The following is a 14,357-nucleotide window of genomic DNA, read 5'->3' as shown; positions in this document are numbered from 1 at the left end:
CTCCCTGTTTTTTATATTATTTTTGCTTCCCTACCCTTATGTTCATCTGTTTTGTATCTTAAAGTCCTCATATGAGTGAAGTCATATAATTTTTGTCTTTCTCTGACTAATTTCACTTAGCATAATACCCTCCAGTTCCATCCACGTAGTTGCAAATGGCAAAATTTTATTTGTTATGATTGCCAAGGAATACTCCATTATATATATTTACCACATCTTCTTTATCCATTCATCCATCGATGGATATTTGGGCTCTTTCCATACTTTGGCTATTGTTGATAGGTGCATGTGCACCTGGGGTGCATGTGCCTCTTCGAAACTAATTTTCATAGTCTGAATCCATGATGAGAGTTCTACTGGTTGCCTGGAAGGAGCTAATAAGGAAAGGCCAGCTGTACATAATGAGGCTGGACTACCAGGGGACCCTGAGAGAGTGAGAGAGTGGTTATTCCTAACGGCACTGTGAAGGAGGCTACAGTTGACGACCTGGACTCTGATTGGACTCATCCAAGTGTGTCATTCCACATAGAATTCTGCTTGTCAGATGGTTTTCTGCACATGGCAAGTTCATGAAGTCCCTGGGGCCCACCTCCCTTCCACTGTGGCAAACCAGCTATTTCTCAGCAGAGGACGACTGCTTTTCTTTCACTCAATGCAGTGGAAAGGAAACTGAGAATTACTGGTAGAAGTTTCTCCCTCCACCCCCACCCCCAAATTCCCTGAAAGTTTGATACTGGATTTCTCTGAGCCACACCATTCCTGCCCCTGCCCCAGCTCCGCCATTCCCAGCCTTGAAAACTATGTGCTCTTCTGCTCCCGTGTTTTGTGGGTTCCAGAAACCTAAGTATGCTGTGCAGGGATGGTTACTGATGGGAACCCTATGTGGGGAGCAAGGAACCTTTGCAGTTAACCTGGAGAAACTTAGTTGGGGCAAAAAGTTAGTTGGAGTGAACAAACCCATTCCCTCAAAGGAATGGCTGACAACTCTCAACTCCACTGGACTTCTGTCTCCATTTTAAAAGAGCTTCCCAGGGGTGCCTGGGTGGCTCAGTTGGTTAAGCATCCGACTTCTGCTCAGGTCATGATCTCACAGTTTGTGAGTTCGAGCCCCATATTTGGCTCTGTGTTGACAGCTGAGAGCCTGGAGCTTGCTTCAGATTCTGTGTCTCCCTCTCTCTGCCCCTCCAACACTCATGCTCTTTCCCAAAAATAAACATTAAAAAGTTTTTCTTAATTAAAAAATAAAAATAAAAGGGCTTCCCAGAAGGCCATTTCCCCACCAGCAGCAGCACCTCTGCCACAATAGTTAGAGGCTGGAATAATTCAATGCCTGACCTATCGGATGGTGCCTTTGCATGCCCCTCCTGGGTGAGAAGTAGAAGCCTCAGCTCCTCCTTCTAAAAGAAATGCCTAAATCGTCATGACTGACCCCTTGCTTCGGAACTAGATAGCTTTGGAGCAATGCACTATGCACTGGGCAGAGCAGGTCACGTAGACTCCAACAGCGTCCTCCGGCACAGGGGAAGAAATTAAATAACCCCAGGAGCCTCGTAGCTGATCGATCTTACATAAGGGCAGGCAGTGTGGATGAGCAGCATAATGAAATCATAGATGGTACTGGACTGGACACAGGCACCTATGGAACATTCCTGAGTAAACCGCTACATTTTTCATTGCTCAATGACAGGGGGACACGCAGATGGACTCCTTCCTTCTGCACATGACAGTATTTCTACACATATAGCCTGCACAATCTATAGCATGACATCATGGCACTGTCTGCCCCAACACCAGTCTTGGCATGGCCTGCTGCCTGCTTTGGCTATAAACCATGGCTGAGTTAACAGCCAAAACCTAATGGGCTGAATCCCACCCTCCAAGATGGACACACACACTTGTAAAATCCTGCCATGGCTCCCCATTGCCTGCAGCCCAAAATCCAAGCTTGTTAGCTGGACATGCAATCATTCCAGGATCTGGCCCAAGTCTATAATTCTGGCCTCCCATCCTGCTGTGAGCCTCTTCTCACCCTGTGCTCCAGAAACATTTATCTACTTTCTCAATTTGCCCAGCATGCTTATGACTCCAAACCTTTGCTCCTGTCCCTTGCTCAGTCTAATATACTTTTTCCTTTCTCTCAACCTAGGAAAAGCCTCCCATTCTTCCAGGCCTAGATGAAAAGCTACCTTCCACATAAAGCATCCCTCTTTCCTCAAGTTTAAATGTATCTGTCCTTCTCCTGGGCCTCTATTTGCACCCTGATTTAGGTTGTTTCATTCTGTTTTATGTTTTTGTGTGCTTATTTATTTGATAGCAAGGCATTGAAACATCTGCCATATACCAGAGACTGTGCTCCACGTTGGGAATATATACACGGTCCCAACCTTGGGATAGAGAGGGGGAGATAGATATACATATGGGTAACATTAAGGAACAACAGGCAAGTCAGATATGTCCTTTGTCTGCCAAAATCCTCCAGTGGTCTCCCACATCACTCAGAATAAAGGCCAGGGTCATCATTTAGACCTAGACAACCTTACACAGCCTGCCTGTGGTTGTTTCTTGAACTATCTCCCATCACTTTCCTCTCACTCATATCCCTTTAACCTCTGACCTCTCCATCATTCTTCTAACATCCAGCAAGATTTTTCCCCAGGACATTTGCTCTTGCTGCCTGGAAACCTCCTTCCTTCAGTATTTGTAGGCCTTGCCTCCTTCCTTCCTTCCTCCCTCCCTCCCTTCCTTCCTTCCCTCCTTCCTTCCTTCTGGTATTTTGTCAAATATCACCTTCTCAGTGAGGCTTTTACTGGCCACCTATCTAAAATTCTCCCTCTCTTCCTGACACATTGTATTCTCCTTCCTGAGCATCTATTCCATTGTGCATATGCTGTTATGTGACTTCTTTGTTGCTTGCTTATCGTTTGTCTGCTCCATTGGATTGCAAGCTCCACATGGGGTGGAGGTTTTATCTGTCTTATTCACTGCTCTGCCTGGGACAGTATCTGGCATGTCATAAAGATGTGTATTAAATACCTATTGAATATATAAATCAAAGCATGAGTGGGTGCTACAGGAAATGAGAGCAAGAGCAAAGAAAGGAACAGCTCTGCTAAATCTCACCAGAGGCCTCTCCACGGAGCCCAGAGAGCTCACACCCTGAGAAACCCAGATCCAAAGAAAAGCCTGTCTTCACTGACTTTTCTTGCTAGTATAATCGGCAAAATATAAAATAGGCTCCGTAACCTGATCCATAGCTAGTCAGTCAGCCCCAAATACATATTAGACCTCTCCAGTGGGCCAAGGACAGTATAGGCTCTGAGGGCCCAGCGGTGAACAAAACAGCCATTCCCTGCCTTCATGGACCTTATCGGCTAACAAACAACAAATAAAGTGAATGAACAACATAATCGTACAGTATAACAAGCACCGGAACTCCTGCCTGAAGCACATCTTCCTGGAATTAAGAAATAATGCGGCTGAGTGGGCATGGGTGTGGGCTTTGGAATCACGCTGCCTGATTCAGTCCTAGTTGCACTATCTATTAGCTGTGTGGCCTTGGGCCAGTTACCTACCCTCTCTGAGCTTTGGTTTCTCCCTGTGCAAAATGGGAACCTTAGCAACGCAATTGTTTGTGTTACTGCGTGGATTAAATAGGTAGCCCACATAAAGAATTTCAAGCATCCTGACAAAGTAAAATGCTATGTGATTGTCACTGTTTCTGCTGACTATTGTTAGGGGAAGAAGGGCTCCGAGAGGTCCAGCACCGCCCAAGGCCATGCTGTATAAAGTCATTACATCAACTCACTGATAGGTATGCAGCTGTTTCCTAATTGGCCCGAAATATGCATGTGGTCAGTGGCTGGAGCAGGAAAAAAGCAGGCAGAACTTTTCCCTGCCTACGTAGGCCTTGGTCTAATCAGCACAGCAAATTCCTTCCTTCCAGCTTGTGATGTGATTGTTCCCTTGTGCAGAATGAGACTTGGGCTTGGTTGAGATTCCATAACTATGCGTCCATTATGCAGCGTACTGAGCAGCAAGCAGAAGATCACAGGGCCTGTCGCAGCTGGGGCTGCAATTAGCGTCCTCGGGGCCATTGTGTCCCTGCTGCTCTGCAGCCTCACCCCTCCCTCCTCCAGCTCCCTCCCCCATGCCTACAACACAAATGGCCTGACGACACTATGCAGCCACGGAGGACTCTGACCCGAGCTCTTGTCTAAACCCTTAAGCGGAGCCAAGTCAATGACCAGCAGCAGGTTTCTGACTGCTGGCCAGCGGCAGTTGCCACCACCCCAGCCACCCAGTTACGACGGAGTCTGTGATATGGTGTGTTTCTGGGTGCCTTCCAGAATCACACAACTACCAAGCTCTGCCCTGCCCTTCCATTCCTTCTGACACTTTCTTCCCTTTCCCCTGGAGGTCCTTACCTTCCCCAGCAACCCGCCCTCCCGCCCCCCCAACCCCCCCAGCCACCCCCCAGCCACCACCACCCCCCCCACGCCCACACCACTTCAAGGCATCCTTCCTTTTTCTGGGTCCCAAGAGCAGGAGATGAGCAGTGTTACTCTAGTACCCAGTGCATAATAGCATGTTGGGTTGTATTTCCCCCCTACCTAAACTGTGACCTCCTTTGAGGCTGAGACTGTTTCTTTTTGCTTTGTACTCCTGTGCCCAGGGATCTGTCACACAGCAAGTGGATAATAAACCTTAGTTAGGAATAGACAAGCCAAGGAAGGAAGGAAAGAATGAGCAAATGTCTTCCAAAGAACAAAAGAACAAATCCAAGAAGGGAACTGATGGCAAAGGGCAGCAGAAAAAGACCAAGGGCTGGGCAAGCTGGTTGGTTCCGTGGCCCCAGGCCAAGGGTGAGGCAAGAGTATAACTTTAGCACGTTGTAACTTACTATGCATGAAGTCCCTCACTCCAGCCCTGATCTGTGGGATGCTAGCTATGACCTTGGGCAGCCTACTCTTCATTCCAGGGCTCCGTTTCTTCACCTATAAAGGAAGAAGGGAATTGGGCTAGCTGATCTCTTCTAGTTTGAATATGTTACAATTTTTTACTCCAATTCTTAACTGGCAAACTTGGAGCTGATAGAAAAATTTATTCCTCACTTCTATTTCCAGGACCCCACAAAACCCCCTTTATGAAACATCCCAGAGAGAAGTTCACTGTAATCATCTCTATAGATTTCTGCGGGGGTCTTTCTCACAACTGAATGGACCACTGCCATATGTAATTGAATCCATCACAGTGAGGTGCTGGCCAGCATTCAAGGTCCTAGACACGTTGCAATCAACCAAAGCAGAAGTCCATAGTCCAGGGACCGTTGGACAAAAACATAATTTATTCACCACATTTCAGGTAATAGCAAAAGGTGATTTCAGAGGCATCAGACTTTGGCAAGAAAAAAAAAAGTGCTTAGGGAATAAGAAGGAAGAGACTCAAGTTGAAACAAATTGTGTTTTATGTGATCTTAAATGTCACTTTTTCTTGTCTTGCCTGGAGCAAAAAAGATGATATCTCTCCCTCCAGGCAGTATGGTGTAGCAAGTAGTAAAAGTAGAGGCCAAGACAGACCCAAGTTGAAAGCCCAGCTGTGTGCCTAACTAGCAGAGGGGCAGAAAGAGGGACACACAGAATCCGAAACAGGTTCCAGGCTCTGAGCTGTCAGCACAAGGCCCGATGCGGGGCTCGAACCCACAAACCGTGAGATCGTGACCTGAGCTGAAGTTGGTCACTTAACCGACTGAGCCACCCAGGCGCCCCATGTTTCTTTGAGACTCAGTTTCCTCAATGCAAAAATATGGGTAATAGTATCTCCCTCACAGAGTTATCACAGGGTTATTATGTGAGTTTGAAAAGATATGTACAATTATCATTGATGAATACTAAACCACTGGATGAAAGATGGATGGGGAATATTCACACAACCTTGAAGTATTACCCTACAGATCACTTATGAATTACAAAGGAAAATGGTATTTCCACTGTATAGCAATCGTGTAAACACTATCTTAACCAAGTGATCACAACATCCCCAATGACAAGACAAAGTGACATTTTGTGCCTCCTGATGTGGCTTGCTGAGAAGCACACAGCATCACTTATGTAACCATTTTTGCCAACAATATTTACCCCAAATCTTTCCATGAGGAAACATCAAACAAACCCAAAACTGAGGGAAATTTTGCAAAATAACTAGCTTGGATTTTTCAAAACTGTCAATGGCATGAAAGGTGGGGGGTGGGGGGGAAGGCTGAGAAAGTATTCTAGATTAAAGGAGAAAAACAAAGTATGAAATATAAGTGCGATATGTAATCCTTTTTTAGGTTTTGGAAGGAAGGAAGGACAGAGGGAGGGAAGGAGAGAAGGGAAGGAGGAAGGGAGCATTACTATTAGGAAAATCAGAAAAATTTGAATAATGACTATATAATAGATAATGGAATTGTTTTAACATTAAACTTCCTCAGTGCAATAATTTTATTTTAGTAATGTAAAAAAAGGCTCTTGTTCTGAGGAGATGTATGCTGGAGTATTTAGGAGTGAAGTGTCACAATGTCTGCATATAACTCAAATGATTCAAAAATAGAGAGGGAGGGAAGGAGGGAAGGAAGAGATAAGGCAAAAATGTGAAACTAGGTATAAGAAAGCAGGTGTAAGAATTACAGCAATTCTTGAAACTTGATGTTTCATTGTACATTGTTACTACTTTTTGTGGGTTTGAAATTTTATTAAAAGAAAGATTTGGGGGAAAGGATAATGCATATAAAGTTACTGGCACTTAATAAGAGCTCATAAATAGTAAATAAGAAATGATAGTGAGGATGGCTGGATTTTACTGAAACTATTAAAATCTAAAAATGACAGTTTTATCCCTACATCCCAGTTCCTGACATCCCACAGGAGATGGCTCAAGCCCCTAGGCCATTCTGGGGTTCAGTTTCCCCATCTATAAGGCAGGAGGGACATCAGATCCATATGTGGAATACCAAAGAGAAAAGAGCCAGAGGGTGATAAAGATTACACATATAATGAAGCAATCAGACTTGGCTCAGGGGCTGGGATGAATCAGTCCACATTACCACAGTCATGATGGTGACACTCTCTGATTATTCCTATGGACACTTTCCTGGCTTATTTTTCCCTCTTAGCATTCTTTCAGACTCTGGTGAAATTATTGTTTCTCTGTGCTTTTTTAAATGACCTATGAAACATAAAAGCAGAAAAGAAGTATCTGTTTAGGAGGGCTAGAAGAGAAGGCAGACAATATTGGATAGATAATATGATTCTACAAACATTGACTGAATACCTTCTTCTGTGTTAGGCCCTTGGCACAGAAAGAGCAATAAGACCCTTTCTTGTCCCTGCTCTAGGGGCTTATACTCTATTGGAGGGAAAAACACATAATCAAGAAACTAGACAAGCCACATGAACTTTTTGTTGAACACCGTGTGGCACGTAGACATAGTAGGGTCATTGTAAGTAGGCATCTAATAAATAATTCTGAAATGGATGAATAGTTGCATGGATGGATAAATGGATGGATGGATGAACAAGCAGACAAGAGAATAGAGAGGTTACTCATGACTAACTCTCAACACAGGCAGAATAGAATTGCCCAGCGATTGCCTCCTTTGGGATGTATCTACACCCAAGCTGCCAATGGCTGGTCTGGGTTCCTGGAAGCCTTGCACGGGCAAAATTGCTTTACAGAGGAAATCCTGGAATCACTGTGAAAATATAAAAAGAGTAAAGAAAGCCAACGCTTGAATAAGGAGTAATTGAAAACAGTACTTGAGTGGGATAACTTATACTCACTGCCATATTTTAATTTTGTCCTAATCATATCTTTTCAAAAGAATTGTAACCCCTAGGTAATAATTAAGACATAGCCTAATAGTTACACTGTTGTTTTAATAAGGAGTTTTCTTTTTAGAAAAAGCAAAATAATATGGCTAAATCATGCTCTTCATCTCTTACCCCTTCTCAGTCACAGAAAATTAGAATAAATTTATTCATCTTCCCTCTACATTTCCTCCAACTGGTAGGAAGACACCAACATTGTGGGCACCACCTAAGAGGAATTGCCTGGCCTTTGAAGAATGTCTTCCTGATCCATTCAGGATAAATGACAGCAAAAGACAACAACAGCTTGTCTCACTGGGGAAGAGGCATGGTGTAGTAGCAATCATGCTGAATCTAGAATCAGGCCCTGGGCACCTTCCTCAATCTTTCTAAGCCTCAATTTCCTGATCTTTCAAAATGGGGGCAATAAAAGTATCTATTTCATAAAGCTGTCATAGCAATTAAAATAAAAAATGATATGTCAGTTAGTACTCTGTGTCTCATAGTAAGCTATATCACTTACTATGAGTGATATTAGATATCACTGAGAGATGAAAAATAAAAGAAAAGCTGGTAATTGGGAGCTCCATATGCAGTGCTCAGCTGACCTGGTCCTGGCTTGGTCACTTATTGGCTCACCTTGAGCAAATTACTTCCCCATTCTGGGCTTCAGTGTCTTCGTCTATAAAATAATTTTCATGATCTCTAAAGTCCCTTCCGGTCTAAGATGCTTTACTATTAGAACAAGAGCCTAAAGAGAAAAAGAAGTAAGCACGTTTAAGAACAAGAGCTCTCCATTGCAGGCTCTCAGCGTATGGCCAGAGTTGGTAATAAGTCTGGCTCTCCGTTGCTACCTTGGAGGCAACCTGATGGCAGAAAAACTAAGTTGGGAGAGATGTCGGGGCCCCTTTGGATACAATTATAATGCTTCTGGTTCCACTTGAAGATGTTTCTTCCCCTCCAATATCTGACACTATTGGCTATCTACTCAGCAGCCATGCCCCCCTCCTTCCTTGAGATATGACAAAATAAGAATGGACCTAGCTGCTGAAAGTGAATCATGATTGATCTAAACTGACGTTTCTCAATGGAAGGTGGTACTGCCCCCCAAGGGAGGTTTGAAAGAAGTTATCACAGTGCCTGGAGGGCTCCAATGGTGCTTAGTAATTGAGGGGGGAACTTCATAAAGCTGTTAAAATTATCTACAAAAATATACTTAGTTACAAAACACTGCATGCTTCTCCCTGAAATCAGGAATAAGTAAGGATGCGTCTCTCACCCCTCCATTCACCATAATACTGGAAGTTCTATTCAAGAACAGGAAATGAAAGAATGAAGTTGCACCCTTACCTCACACCACATAAATAAATAAATAAATAAATAACTCAAAATAAGTCAAGGATCTAAATGTAAAACCTAAAACAATGAAACTCTTAGAAGAAAACATCAGACCAAAGCTTCACAACAATGGACTTGGCAATGATTTCTCAGATATGACATCAAAGGCACAGGTAACAAAAGAACAAAAATAGACAAATTGGACCTCATGAAAATTTTTTAAATTTGTGCATCAAAAGATACTATCCACATGGTAAAACTATAAACCACAGAATGGAAGAAAATATTTGTAAATCATACATCTGATAAGGGGTGAATATCCAAGATATATTACAGAACTCCTAAAACTTAACAGCAAAAAGAAACTGAAGGCAAAAATAGGCGAAGACTTGGGTAGACATTTCTCCGAAGAAGACACACAGATGGCCAATAAGCACATGAAAAAATGCTAACATCACCAGTCATTAGGGAAATGTAAGTCAAAACTACAATGAGATACCAGCTTGTACCCATTAAGATGGATGCCACCAAGAAAACAGAAAAAGCAAGTGTTGACGAGCATGTGGACAAATTGGAACCCTTGCGCATTCTTGTTGGGAACATAAAATGGCGCAGCCCCTGTGGAAAGGGGGTTCCTGCATGGAGGTTCCTCCTGTACGGAGGTTCCTCAAAAAATTAAAAATAGAACTACTATATGACACAGCAATTCCACCTCTAGTTATAATCCAAAAGAATTAAAGCAGGATCTCAAAGAGATATGTGTACACCCATGTTCATAGCTTCATTATTCACAATGGCTAAAATGCAGAAACAACCCAAGTAGCCATCAACTGATGAATACATAAGCAAAATGTGGTATAAACATACAATGGAATATTATTAACATTAAAATATATGAGTATTAAAAAGGAAGGAAAATCTGCAGATACCACAACATGAATGAAGATATTATACTAAGTGAAATAAAACAATCACCAAAAAAACAAATACTGTATGATTCCACTTAAATGCGGTACTTCAAGTAATCAAAATCTTTTTTTTTTAATTTTTTTTTCAACGTTTTTTATTTATTTTTGGGACAGAGAGAGACAGAGCATGAACGGGGGAGGGGCAGAGAGAGAGGGAGACACAGAATCTGAAACAGGCTCCAGGCTCCGAGCCATCAGCCCAGAGCCTGACGCGGGGCTCGAACTCACGGACCGCGAGATCGTGACCTGGCTGAAGTCGGACGCTTAACCGACTGCGCCACCCAGGCGCCCCACAAGTAATCAAAATCTTAAAGACAGAAAGTAGAATGGCAGTTGCCAGGACAACGGGAGTTATGATTTAATAGACACAGAGTTTCAGTTTTACAGAAAGGAGAGAGTTCTGGGAATGGACGGTCATGGTGGCTGTGCAATACTATGAATGTATGTAATACCACTGAACTGTACACTTAAAAATGATTAACACAGGGGCGCCTGGGTGGCTCAGTTGGTTAAGCGGCTGACTTTGGCTCAGGTCATGATCTCACAGTCCATGAGTTCGAGCCGCGCGTCGGGCTCTGTGCTGACAGCTCAGAGCCTGGAGCCTGTTTCAGATTCTGTGTCTCCCTCTCTCTCTGCCCCTCCCCTGTTCATGCTCTGTCTCTCTCTGTCTCAAAAATAAATAAATGTTAAAAAAATTATTAAGACAGTAAGTTGTATATTTTGTGTATTTTAACACAAAGTTTTAAAAGGGAGGAAAAAGGCATACAGACTGGAAAGGAGAAAATAAAACTCTCCCTATTGCATACTACAGGATTTTCTATATAGAAAATTCTGAAAAATCTACAAAAAACTACTAGAACTAATAAATATGTTCAACAATGTTAGAAGATACACAATAAACACACAAAAATCTATTAAATTTCTATACTCTAGCAATGGATGCCTAGACACCAAAATTAAAAATATATTAATTATTACTCAAAAATTCTCAAAAATATATTATAATTACTCAAAAAATGGTAAATATTTGGGTTTAAATATAAAAAAAATGTGTGTACAGGACTTGCATGCTGGAAACAATAAAACACTGTTGAAATAAAGCAAAGATCTCAATAAATGAAGAGACTCACTGTTTGCGTGGTTTGGAAGACTCAACACAGTAAAGACGTTAATTATCACTCAAATTTATATACAGGTTTAAAACAATTACAATCAAAGCTCCAGCAAGATATCTATAGGTGGAGAAAATATTATTTTAAAATTTATATGGAAAGGTGAAGAATCTAGAAGAGCTAACACAATGGTTAAAATGGAAGAATAAAGGGGGAGGGATCAGTCTACTCAGTTTTAAGACGTTATATCACAATATGTAGCCAGAGTAATCAAGACTGTATGGTACTGGGGAAGGGAAAGACACATAGATCACTGGAACAGAAAGGAGAACACAGAAATAGTCCGGCACAAGTACACCCCAGTGATTTTTGACAAATGCGCAAAAACAATTCAATGGAGGAAAGATCGCCTTCTTAACAAATGATGCTAGAGCAACTGAACATTTATAGGAAAAAAAAATACCTTGCTCTAGGCCCTACATACCATGTAAAAATTAACTCAAAATGTATTACAGACTTAAATGTAAAACTATAAACCTTTTAGGAAAAAAAAAAAGCACGGGAGAAATCTTTGGGATCTTGAGTTAGGGAAAAAAGTGCTTAGGCTTGACCTCAAAAGGAAAATTGATAAATTGGACTTCGTCAAGATTTAAAATTTTTGTTCTGCAAAAGACCCCGTCGAGAGGATGAAAAGCACAACTCCCCAGTGGGAGAAAATATTTGCAAACCACATACCTGACAAGGAGTTAGTATTTACCATATATAAGAACTTCCAAAACTCAACAGTAAAAAACAAACAGCCTTGTTGGAAAAGAGGCAAAAGATGCAAACAAACATTTCAGCAAAGAGGATGTATGGACGGCAAGTAAGCACATGGAAAAACATGCAACATCACTAGCGATTAGGGAGACACATTAAGATATCATACACACTTACCAGACTACAATGGAAAGTAGTGGCCACATCTAGTGCAGGTAAGGATTCGAGAAATGGCCATTCGTGCATTGCTGATGTGCAGGTAAAATGGTGCAACCACAGGAGAAAGAGGAACATTTTCGCACTGCTTGTGGGAATGCAAACTGGGGCAGCCACTCCAGAAAACAGTTTGGAGGTTCCTCAAAAAATTAAAATTAGAATTACCCTATGACCCAGCAATTGCACTACTAGGTATTTATCCAAAGAATACAAAAATACTGATTTGAAGGGGCACATGCACTCCAATGTTTATAGCAGCACTATTGACCGTAGCCACAGTATGGAAAGAGCCCAAACGCCCATCGACGGATGAGTGGATAAAGAAGATGTGGTGTATGTATGTACAATGGAGTATTACTTGGCAATGAAAAAGAATGAAATCTTGCCATTTGCAACAATGTGGTTGGAACTAGAGTGTATTATGCTAAGTGAAATAAGTCAGAAAAAGATATATTATTTCACTCATATATGGAATTTAAGATACAAAATAGATGAACATAAGGAAGAAAAGCAAAAATAATATAAAAACAAGGAGGGGGACAAAACATAAGAGACTCTTAAATACAGAGAACAAACTGAGGGTTCCTGAAGGGATGTTGGGTGGGGGGATGGGCTAAATGAGCGATGGGCATTAAGGAGGACACTTGTTGGGATGAGCACTGGGTGTTATAAATAAAGGATGAATCACTAAATTCTATTCCTGAAATCATTATTATACCATATGTTAACTAACTTGGCTTTAAATTTTTAAAAATTTTAAAAAATGGTGCAACCACTCTGGAAAATAGTTTGGCAGGTTGTTGTTGTTTTTTTTTTAAGAAATTAAATATGCAACTACCATATGACCCAGCATTTGCAGTCCTGGGCATTTATCCTAGAGAAATGAAAATTTATGTTCACACAAAAACCTGTGCACAACTGTTCATAGCAGCTTTATTCGCAATAGCCAAAATGCAGAAGCAGCCCAGGTGTCATCCAATGAGTGATAGTGGTATATCCACACCATGGTATACTACTCATCAACACAAGAAAGAACCCTTGATAGGTAGAACTTGGATACATGCAACAACATAACTCCAGAGAACTATGCAAGGTGAGACCAAAGGAAAAAATAAAATCCAACCCCAGAGACTTACACACTGTATGATTCCATTTGTATAGCTTTCTTGAAATGACCAAATTATAGAAATAAAGAACAGGTTAGTGGCTGCCAAGGGGAAGAGAGGGGGGCGACTCGAGAGACAGGTGTGGGTGTGGCTATAAAATGGCAACATCGGGGATCTTGTAATAGAAATGTTCAATATCTTAATGTACCAATGTCGACATTTTGGTGGCGTTATTGTATGGAATCGCTGTGTATGTATTCCTACAACTGCTTGGGAAGCTGCATTTAGTTCAAAATAAAAAATCTAATTTTCTAAGACTGCGTCAGCGGGGACTCAACACATCCGGTGCGAGGGAAGCCCCTGGCAGGGCGGTGGATATGGAAACTGAGCAAGAAGAGGCCCCACAGATGAGTAAGAGAGAAAGAGCCAATAGTTCCACATGGGGTCCCGAAGAATGTGCACGGGTATCTCACTTGCAGAAAGAAGAAAGGGAAAGAATTACCATAAAGCCAATTTACAGAAGAAACCTCTTTCAGCCCTAATCCATCGGAGGCCAGAGACTCCCCACAGCCTGGCACACATTCCCCGCGCCCCATACAAAACCCCACCCTCCAGCACAGACTTGGGGATGTGATCCGTTTCGGCGAAGTCAGCAGTTTGGACAGATGTTTGCAATCTAAGACTTCCTGTGAGGCACACAGGCCCTTAATAATATTTCTTATGGGAACTTGGTGGTTTGTGGTGCCAGGTCAGGGTGGAGCTGGACTGAGGTTTTGGTTGTACAGAAACAAGGGTTTTCAAGGCCACCTCTCCAGCCAGCAGGCCTTCTGGGTGGGGGAGAGGGGCGCGGGGCACTGCTCTCAATGGCTTTTCTCAGAAGATCACTGCATGTGTTTCACTCAAGTTAGAGAAGAAAAGCTGTGTAGGACTTTTCCACTTCTCTCCTGCCCTCCGCTGGGAGGCAGAGGAGCTGGTGTCAAGCCCCACCCCACCCTCCACTCCCCCCTCTCCTCC

This window comes from Panthera tigris, chromosome B4, assembly GCF_018350195.1.
Source record: "Panthera tigris isolate Pti1 chromosome B4, P.tigris_Pti1_mat1.1, whole genome shotgun sequence".
Classification (NCBI taxonomy): domain Eukaryota; kingdom Metazoa; phylum Chordata; class Mammalia; order Carnivora; family Felidae; genus Panthera; species Panthera tigris.
The sequence above is the reverse complement of the archived record's forward strand: the minus strand, read 5'-3'. Positions refer to the sequence as shown.